The sequence below is a fragment of the Psammomys obesus genome, unplaced genomic scaffold (assembly GCF_907164565.1).
Source record: "Psammomys obesus unplaced genomic scaffold, mPsaObe1.curated_primary_1811, whole genome shotgun sequence".
Taxonomy (NCBI): Eukaryota; Metazoa; Chordata; class Mammalia; order Rodentia; family Muridae; genus Psammomys; species Psammomys obesus.
Genome location: NW_026585580.1, coordinates 16,909,277 through 16,918,179, shown reverse-complemented (window position 1 = coordinate 16,918,179; position 8,903 = coordinate 16,909,277).

The window sequence follows — 8,903 nt, the reverse complement described above, 5'->3', positions numbered from 1 at the left end:
AGCAGGGGTGGGGCCCGAACAATGGCGGGGCGCTCGGCCGGATGGCGGCCGGGCCCGGGGTGGGGCCGGGGGCCCTCGGGGCCTTCCCGGAGGAGGTGCGGGGAGCCGGGAACGCCCCTGCCTCCGCCGACGGAGAACGCCGAGCGCCGCGCTGCCGTGGACAGGGTGTGCCCGGGTGGGGACGCGCGCAGCGCCCCGGCCCGCTCTCCGCTCGGCCGCCCGCGGTCCCGGAGACCCTCGCCTCGCCTCTGCCTGCAGGGTTTCCCTTTCCTTTCTCTCTTGCAGGCTCAGTTGGTGGCCTGGCTGCGGCTGGAGGATTCGCGGAGCATCCCTCCTGGGCCGCGCGGCCGAATCCCGAACAGCCCCTGTGATTGCTCGCCGTGCGCCGCGGGGTCGAAAGCCGGGGCGCTGCCCGGTACCCGGGGATCACCACGGGTCACCGAACAGGTTGCAAGCAAGTCAGCGAGGCGGTTTAACTAGTGCCTCGTCGAGTCATCTCTGTCACCCTCCGGGACCAGCCGGAGATGCGTTTAGTGGCTGCCTGTCACCTTACGGCCGGCGCCCCCGACAGGGCCCCAGAATGGCCAGGAAGTCTTGTAAAATCGCTGGTTCGGGCCTTGACGCCCACACGTAGGAGGCCTGGGATGGGCCTGGGTTGGCAGATGAAGCTGAGCTTGGGCGCCCCAAGATCAAAATGCACTGTTTCCCAGGTGGGCTTCACGGCCCTGGGCCTCTGTTGTCACTAACAGTCCTGCAGCTCCCCACACACTCACGTGGCTCTGATGGCCTTCTTACAGCCTCGGAGAAAACCCCAAATTCCGAAAGTGTTGTGCCCAAACCCTTAAGACCCTACCTGGAAAGGAGCGAGGATGCTCTCCAGGTGGGTCCATACCCAAGGCTCAGGTTGAGGTGTCCAGAGGATGTTTGCATCATGAGGCCTCTGACAGGAGACTCTCGTAGTTACATTGAAACTCGTGGTACCCGTTTATTAGGAAACGCACGGTAACATAAATGTTTATGAAGCTGTTGGAGCCTTTATTTTTGGCTGTGTCTTGGTTCTGAAGACAAGGTCTCACGCACCCTAGCCTGTCCTCGAACTCACTAGGTTAGCCGTAATGTGGCCTTAAACTCCTGATTCTCCTGCCTGGGAGGATTAAACCGCGTTGGGTTCTACTCCAGCGCTGTAAAGTGGATTACTCTTGATGAACAGCAGCGTTTTAGGTTGTCTCTGTGAGAAGGTTAACTCAGAGAAGCTCTCTCTGAACTCTCAGATCATGTTAATAATGCAGTGATGTACACCCAGCCTTTTACATGTCTTCCCTCATTGTCCTTCGCAGTAACCTTGAGGGGCGCTCTCACTTTCCTACTTTACCCGTCAGAAAGTGAAACCTGAAGAAGCACCTTGCCCAGTGTGCTGGCTGTGCAGCGCCTTCCCCCAGCTCTCTCCAGACCCCTGACATCGAGGCCTGCCTCATACGGCTTCCTTCTAGTTCTGTGTATCCCTCAGAGCCACCACGTCCTACTGTAGGCTCTCTCTGAGTCCCCACGCCCATCCTAAGAGGGAGTAAGGAGCAGCACCACTGAAGCCATTGTTTTCCGCTTTCCAGGCACCATCTCTTACTGAAAAGAGCTAACCAGCGCCCAGGGTATGGGAAAGCTTCACAGTGTGTCCTGGAGAACTCACGGCTGAGTAGTGGTCGTAGGAAAGTTGCATAAATGCCCGTTACAGGGCACTGCCATCCTGGCCAGACAGGGAGAGCACTGAGCAGGTGGAGTCTGAGGGCAAAGCTGAACTGGGCTTGAACCCTCACTCTATTATTTATCAATTGTGCAACCTTGCTCCCGTTGCATAACCTCTCGGCCTGTTTCTGCTTCAGTCTACCAGATAAAGGCAAGAGATAAGAAAGACAAGAAGCCAGAGCTCAGGCCCGAGGAGTGAGGCCTGGTGAGTAGACCTAAGCGGTCGTGGGATGGTAGAGTCTCCACAGATTGACAGCTGAAGGGATCTCAGAACGCAGCGTAGAGGCAGGAGGTAACTAGCGGCTTTCCTTGTGTCTCAGAACCGTGTTCACGCTTGCTGGCACGCTGCTTGGAGCAGAGGGAAAGATGGGGCTTGCTGGGTAAAAGTGACCAAGTGTTTGCCTTGGACACAAAGCCCTGTAAACAGAGCAGTTTCACATCTGCCACACATGAAAGGAGCACTGTGGGTAGAGGCCTCGAGGAAATGCACGTTTATCGCTTCCCAAACCACAGCAAAATACCTTGCAGTAGGTAGCGTTAGTAAGGGAGGCTTCTGTGGTGTTTTCCCTTCCGAGGCCTCCTTTACCTGAGGCCAACTCTACTCTGAAAATGGAGAAATGTGGATACATTTCACAAGCTTTAAACAGCCCATGACAGTATATTGTTATAATTGTTTTACTTTATTATTGTTGTTTTTAATAAATCATTGTGTCCACATTAAAAATGAAATTTGAGCACAAGTGTGTATATGAAAATGCCACGTGTGCACGTACACGAGTGTGTGTGTGTGTGTGTGTGTGTGTGTGTGTGTGTGTGTGTGCCTGTGTGTGTGTGTTGTCTCCATTTTCAGACATCCAGGGAGGATCTGGGAGCTGGTCCCTCAGTATGGACAGACTCCTACTTTCTTACAGTTCTAGAGGCTCTGTGTCCAAGAGGAAGGTTTTAGACTGCTCACTTTTTACCAAGGCTCCTCCTGTCTAGAAGACGTCCACCCAGGTCCTGACTGAAGAAAAGAGAATGAGCTCTGTGCTGCCCTAGCCTGCTGGGACTCACCCTTGTTACTTTTGGCTTGTTTATTTTATGTCTGTGTGTGTGTGTGTGTGTGTGTGTGTGTGTGTGTGTGTGTGCGTGCGTGCGTGCGTGCGTCTGTCTGTCTGTGTACCACAGGAAGGAGCCAGAGAGGCCAGCAGAGCCCCTGGGATGAGAATCGCAGGCCTCTTTGTGCCTGTAATCCACAGCTAATGTGGGTTTGGGGGAACCAAGCCCAGATGCTCAGCAAGAGCAGCCAGCACCGTTAGCCACGGAGGCAGCCCTTCCGCTCCTGACTTAGCCCACCTTCCTGGCTTTCCCAAGGACCCTGCCTCTCCTTACAGACCTGTGGCATGTGGAAATAGAGCACCGGCATATGAAAGGGGGGACAAGCTCTTGTCCTCAGGTATCTGCAGTGGTTTAAATGAGGATGACCCCCAGACTCACTCATTGTGCTGTTGATTATTAATATTTAATATTGATTTATCTTTTAGTTAAACAGTGGTTATTGCTAAACCAGCTGTATACCCAAATCACCACACAGAGACGAGGATTTGTTTTATTAACCTAGAGCACCACACTGGGCAATAATTACCCCATCCTAAACCTCCAAGCCTGCATAGCTTCCTCCCATTCAGATCTCCCACATTGTACTTGTTTTTTAGTCATGTCTTAGGTCTGGTTCATCTCTCCTAGTATTTTCAGGACCTCTCCTCTCGCGTCTCTCCTCCCGCTCTCTTCCTTCTCCTCCCTCTGGATCAGGATGCCCCACCCTGTTCTCCCCATTGCACAGCACTGGCTGGTTGGTCTTATTAGCAACAGAACAAACTGAAGCAGTTTACACAAACGTGAGACTTGCAATGTTCAGAATAAGCATCACAAGGCAGTGTCAGGACTGAAACCAGATAGTGGGGTAGAGAAACCAGCATTTGAATGAACATTATACCAACATACTTGGTTGATGGAACTGTTTGGGAAGGGTTAGAAGGTGTGGCCTTGTGGGAAGAAGCGTGTCCAGAAAGGCAGACTTGAGGCTTCAGAAGCCCCATGTCGTGCCCAGTGCACTTCTCTGCCTCCTGCTTGTGAATCAGGATGTGAGCTCTGGGCTGCTGTTTCAGTGCTGTTCCCGAGTCCTGCGGCCCTGGTGGTGATGAAACCTTAAGCCCCAAATAAACCTTTCCTTCTATAAGCTGCTTTGTTTCTGGTGTTCTATCACAGCAGTAGGGAAGTTATTGAAACAGTATCTGATTGAGAACAAAAAATAAGGCAAGAAGGTGGTGAACTGGAAAATGAGTACCAATGTGGCATTTTAGGTCAGGGGGTAAAATAGCTGTCTTGGGTGAAGAAATAAAACAGGAAAAGCAAAGAGGTCAGCCATACCAGGAGAAGAATCCTCGAGTCAGGGTTCTCAGAGACAGACTGCAGACTGTCCGTCATGGTAACAAGAGGAAGCTCTATTTCCCTCAGCCTGGCAGGTTTCAGGCCATGGTAGGTTGGCCCTGCTTCATCTCGGCCTACAGCAAGGTGGCATGGTGTGGCAGGGAGCACATGCCAGGGCAGTCATTCATCTCATGGCAGCCAGAAGCAAGGGAAAAGGAAGGAGCAGGGTCCTGCCAACACCACCCCCAAGCCCAGGACCCCTGCTAGACCCCACTTCCTGAAGCTGCAACTTCATTGCAGCATTCTGGGAGTAGAGCAGCAACACAAAATGCAGGCCTTGCGGACATCTAAAATCAAAACCCTGACGGCCCGGAGTAGGGCGGCGCGGCTGTGCGCCTCTGAACGGCCTGCCTCTAAGCGCTGCTGCGCTGTTTACTTTCCACACAATCAAACTGCAGTGTGGGAGCCGCCCCGAGCTCGCAGGCCATGGGACATGAGCACTCACCTTCCTGGGGTGCAGGGGTGGCAGCCCCCTCTGTACCCAAGCACAGAAGTCGCAGGGGTGGCCTGCTGACGCAAGACAGCTGCTTCGGCAGTGACAACACCACTTTGCTTAATTTCCTAGTTTTTCTTTGTTGCAAAAATATTTGGGGAAATGTATTTGCAAAATCAGAATAGGGTTGAGGACAGCATGGGTATAACTGGAACATTCAAGATCTCTGAGGATGTAGGCCGATTAGAGATAAGTAATAAAAGTATTCTGAGCCAAGGCGATGGAAAACGACAAGGGAAAGGAGGTTGAGCTGTGTCAAGAGGAGGAAGAGGATGGAGACGCAGGCTGATGGGCCAGAGACGTGCACTGAGCAGACAGGTAGCCTCGTGGATCCTCAGTGTTCACACATGGAACTGGGAGACTGGCGAAAACGATTGAGAGGTGCTCCGGGGCCCTCGGACTTAGGCCTCCAACTTCTGTCAACATGCACAGTAAAGCAAACGGCGTATGGAGAACACTGTAAGTTGGGCTGCGGCTCCCAGCTTTAAAAGCCGTTTTTGAAGGGTTACGTGCACGGTGTCCTATGAGACCACATACAAGCTGTGTGCAAAGCTCAGAATCGTGTCCGCAGCACTGGAAATGAGAAGAAGGTGTCCAGGAGGTAGGGGAAACACACATGTGACTCCAGCTATAGACAGAGAAAGGCAAGAGGATCTAAGTTCCAAGCCAGCCAGCCTGTGGCCACAGTGACACTTTGTCTAAAAAAAAAAAACTGCCTTTGATCATTGAAAGACAAGACCAAAACGTTTTAAAGTACTGATCTGATCAGTGGGATTAAAGGAGATAGCCAGAGCAACACACGATAAGGTAGGCAGTGTCAACTACAGACGCTAGATCAAAGGGCCGCAGGAGAAGTGGCCTATAGGAGGGACCCACATCCTGTCTTTGCCCCCGAGGCTGTGGGTGTCGGCAGCTCTGTGATGAGGAAGCTGTCTTAGCTCGGGTCTCTGGAAGGCAGATCCTGAGGTGGGGGTTTGGGAACCGGCCGTTTGTTTGCAGGGATCGTTTCAGGAGACACAAGGACAGGGATGCCCGAGGTAGCACGGACTGTGTTCACAGGCAGGGCGTGGCTGTGAGCAGCTGGGCTGTACTTTGCCAGCCTGCTAAAAATGAGAAGGAAAAGAACCACAGAAGCTCACTTCGCAACAGCAGCACCGACGGAGAGATTTCCAAAGCCCAGAGCTGTTGGCTCACAGCTCTGCAGACTGGAGAGTCCAGGAGCATGACATCACCACGCTGCCTCACCACACTCCAGAAAGGGAAGGGCAGGCAGGTGTGTGCAGAAGGGAGCAGGCCAGCCTGGGCCCACACCAACCCCCTCCTGGCATGACTAATGCAGCCTGCAAGAGAACAAACTCAGAAAAGGATTAATCCCTCTTAAAGTGACCGCACCCCTCCCAAAAGAAAGCCAGGAGGGCACTCTCCTTTCAACATGAGTTTCAAAGAGCCGTAGTGAAGCATAACACCTGTGCTCATAGAAAAGGGTTTTGTCAACGTAAAAACAATAAGTGGGGCAAGGTCGCCAACACCTGCAAATTAGGCTACTTGGGAAACTGAGGCAGGATTTGGCATTTGAGAGCCACCTCACCACCACCCGAAGACATCCCAATAAATAAAAGAAAAAGCAGAATTCTGGTTTTATATTGCTGTGGGTTTTCAGGGGAGAGGCATGCATTCGTGTGTGTGTGTGTGTGTGTGTGTGTGTGTGTGTGTGTGTGTGTGGTGGGTGCTCACAACTAAGGCTCAAACTCCAGACTAGGCAAGTACTCTCCATCCCCAATCCTTGGCTTTCCCAACAGGGTATCATTTGGTAGCGTAGACCAGCCTTGAACTCCTGTGCCCACACGTTAGCTTCCACAGTGCTGAGCTTGGATGCGTGGCCCACCACAGCGAACCAGAATACTGCTAAAACGCAGCGCTACATTTTATGTGTGAGGCAACTATTTGAAGACTCTGACAGGCTTGATTGACGCTCCATCACGGGTCTGTGTCCTCTGTCTCTGCAGCTCCAGAAAGGGGCCCGAACAGGGGAGGGCCTCTTGGGCTCAGTAGCTGTGTCACAGCATGAATAGAACTGTCTGTGGAAACACGGCGCATCGGGTCCTGAGGAAAACCACTGGAGAGGGCACTGGAGAGGCGTTTCTCTCACAGTCGGGATTATCCCTCCAAACACACGCAGAGGCTTTCAGTAGGCAAGGGGTTTGCTGCTTAGCACGATGGGTTGAGTTCAAATGCCCAGCACCCACATACAAGCTACCAGTACTTGGGGAATGGGGAGCAGAGACAGGGGAATCTCTGGAGCTAATTGGCCAGTCAGTCTGGCAAGTCAGGTAAGAACTGGCCTCTATCTCTAAGGTGCAGAGTAACGAGCAAAGACATCACAGTCTCACCAACTGCATCTTTTCTCAATTTAGAACATACTGTTGCTAGCTACCTGGCTTGTGCGAGAAGAGAAGTGAGGAGAGGAGAAGAGAAGAGGGCTGGGGAGGTGGGGGAGGGGAAGGGAGTTCTGGTTTATAATCAGCCTGTGTGTAGAAGTGTTACACAGGCACGGTCTTTAGAATCACAACTTTGTTCTGTAGTGTAGAGAGAAACAGCAGAGAAGGGGGGAGCCAGCCAGGGGGAAGAGGAGTTAAAGGTTAACGATCTGGGTCTGGAGTCGAGGCATCCACTTCTCAATGTCACCACCCATCTTGAAATTTCTAGGAACTGGGGACAAGCTAAGCACTCCAGAGCCAGCTGCCTGGGGGAACCTTAAAAGCATTTTGTTTTGGTTTGGTTTGGTTTTGGTTTTTTGAGACAGGGTTTCTCTGTGTAGCCTTGGCTGTCTTGGATACCCCTTGTAGACCAGGCTGGCCTCAAACTCACAGAGATCTGCCTGCCTCTGCCTCCCTGAGTGCTGGAATTACAGGCATGAGCCACCGTGTCCAGCTCCTTAAAAACATTTTTTTTTTCTTTTTAAGATTTATTTCTTTATTATTTATACAGTATTCTGCCTGTCTGTGAGCCAACAGGGCAAAAGAGGATACCAGATCTCATTATAGATGGTTATGAGCCAGCATGTCATTGCTGGGAATTGAACTCAGGATCTTTGGAAGAACAGCCAGTGCTCTTAACCTCTGAGCCATCTCCCCAGCCCTAAAAGCATTTTTATAACCATCAATTCTTAAGACAAAAGAGAGCTGTGAAAAGCCATCTGCTGCCGTTGCATACTGAATAGATAAAATCTAGAATCTGAGTTGGTTTTCAAACTCTTGGATCCATAAGTTTCCCTGGAGATGCAAGGCTTCCTGGACATTCCATGGAGTGTCTAGAAGGCCACAGTACTGGACATTCCATGGGGTGTGTTAGAGGACCACAGTACTGGACATCTCATGGGTCTCTCGGTCATTGCAGTACTGGACATTCCACAGGATTTCTAGGGCATCATAGTACCAAATGCTGCATGGGGTTTCTAGAGCATCAGAGACCAGAATGTTGGGATCATACTGCTCTTGGCATCTCTTTCCATCTATAAGTTCTGTGATCATATGTGGCATAAGTTTAAGAATGTGGGTTTGTTTTTGTTTTGTATTGTTTGTGATGGTTCACTGTATCACCCTGACTGGCCTTGAACTCACTGAGATCTGCCTGCCTCTGCTTCGCATTAAAAGGCGAGTGATATTTTGAATGAGATTTCTATTGCTAAAAAATAAGTAGAAAATCCTACTTCAAGGCATACTAGAAAGTCAGGGTTCTGCAATCCCTTGGCAGAGCTATCTCTTAAGTGTGTTTCTGAATTCAAAGCTGAGCAACAATTTGAGCAGTTGTTCAATCTTTGCCAGGACTTGGGAGGAGAGAAAGGACTGATTTCAGAGTGGGAGTCAGGAACTTGACCTCTGGTTCAGAAGCTGCACTGGAGTAGTGGACAGATCAACAGCCCACTGTGTGGAAATGACCTGTGACTTTTCCAGTCTGTGAACATGCTGTGGAAATAGTTTGTCCCCAGCAGAAGTCAGGTTGAAATGTCATTGTCACTCTGATAGTCAGAGATTGTGTGGCCTTAAGAGTTATTAGGCTAGGCTGGGCGTGGGGTGTGCACCTATAATCCAGGCACTCGGGAAGCAGAAGCAGCAGCAGGTATCTCTGTGAGTTCAAGGCTAGCCTGGTCTACATAGGAAGTTCCAGACCAGCCAAAGCTACAAAGAGGGGAGAGAGAGAG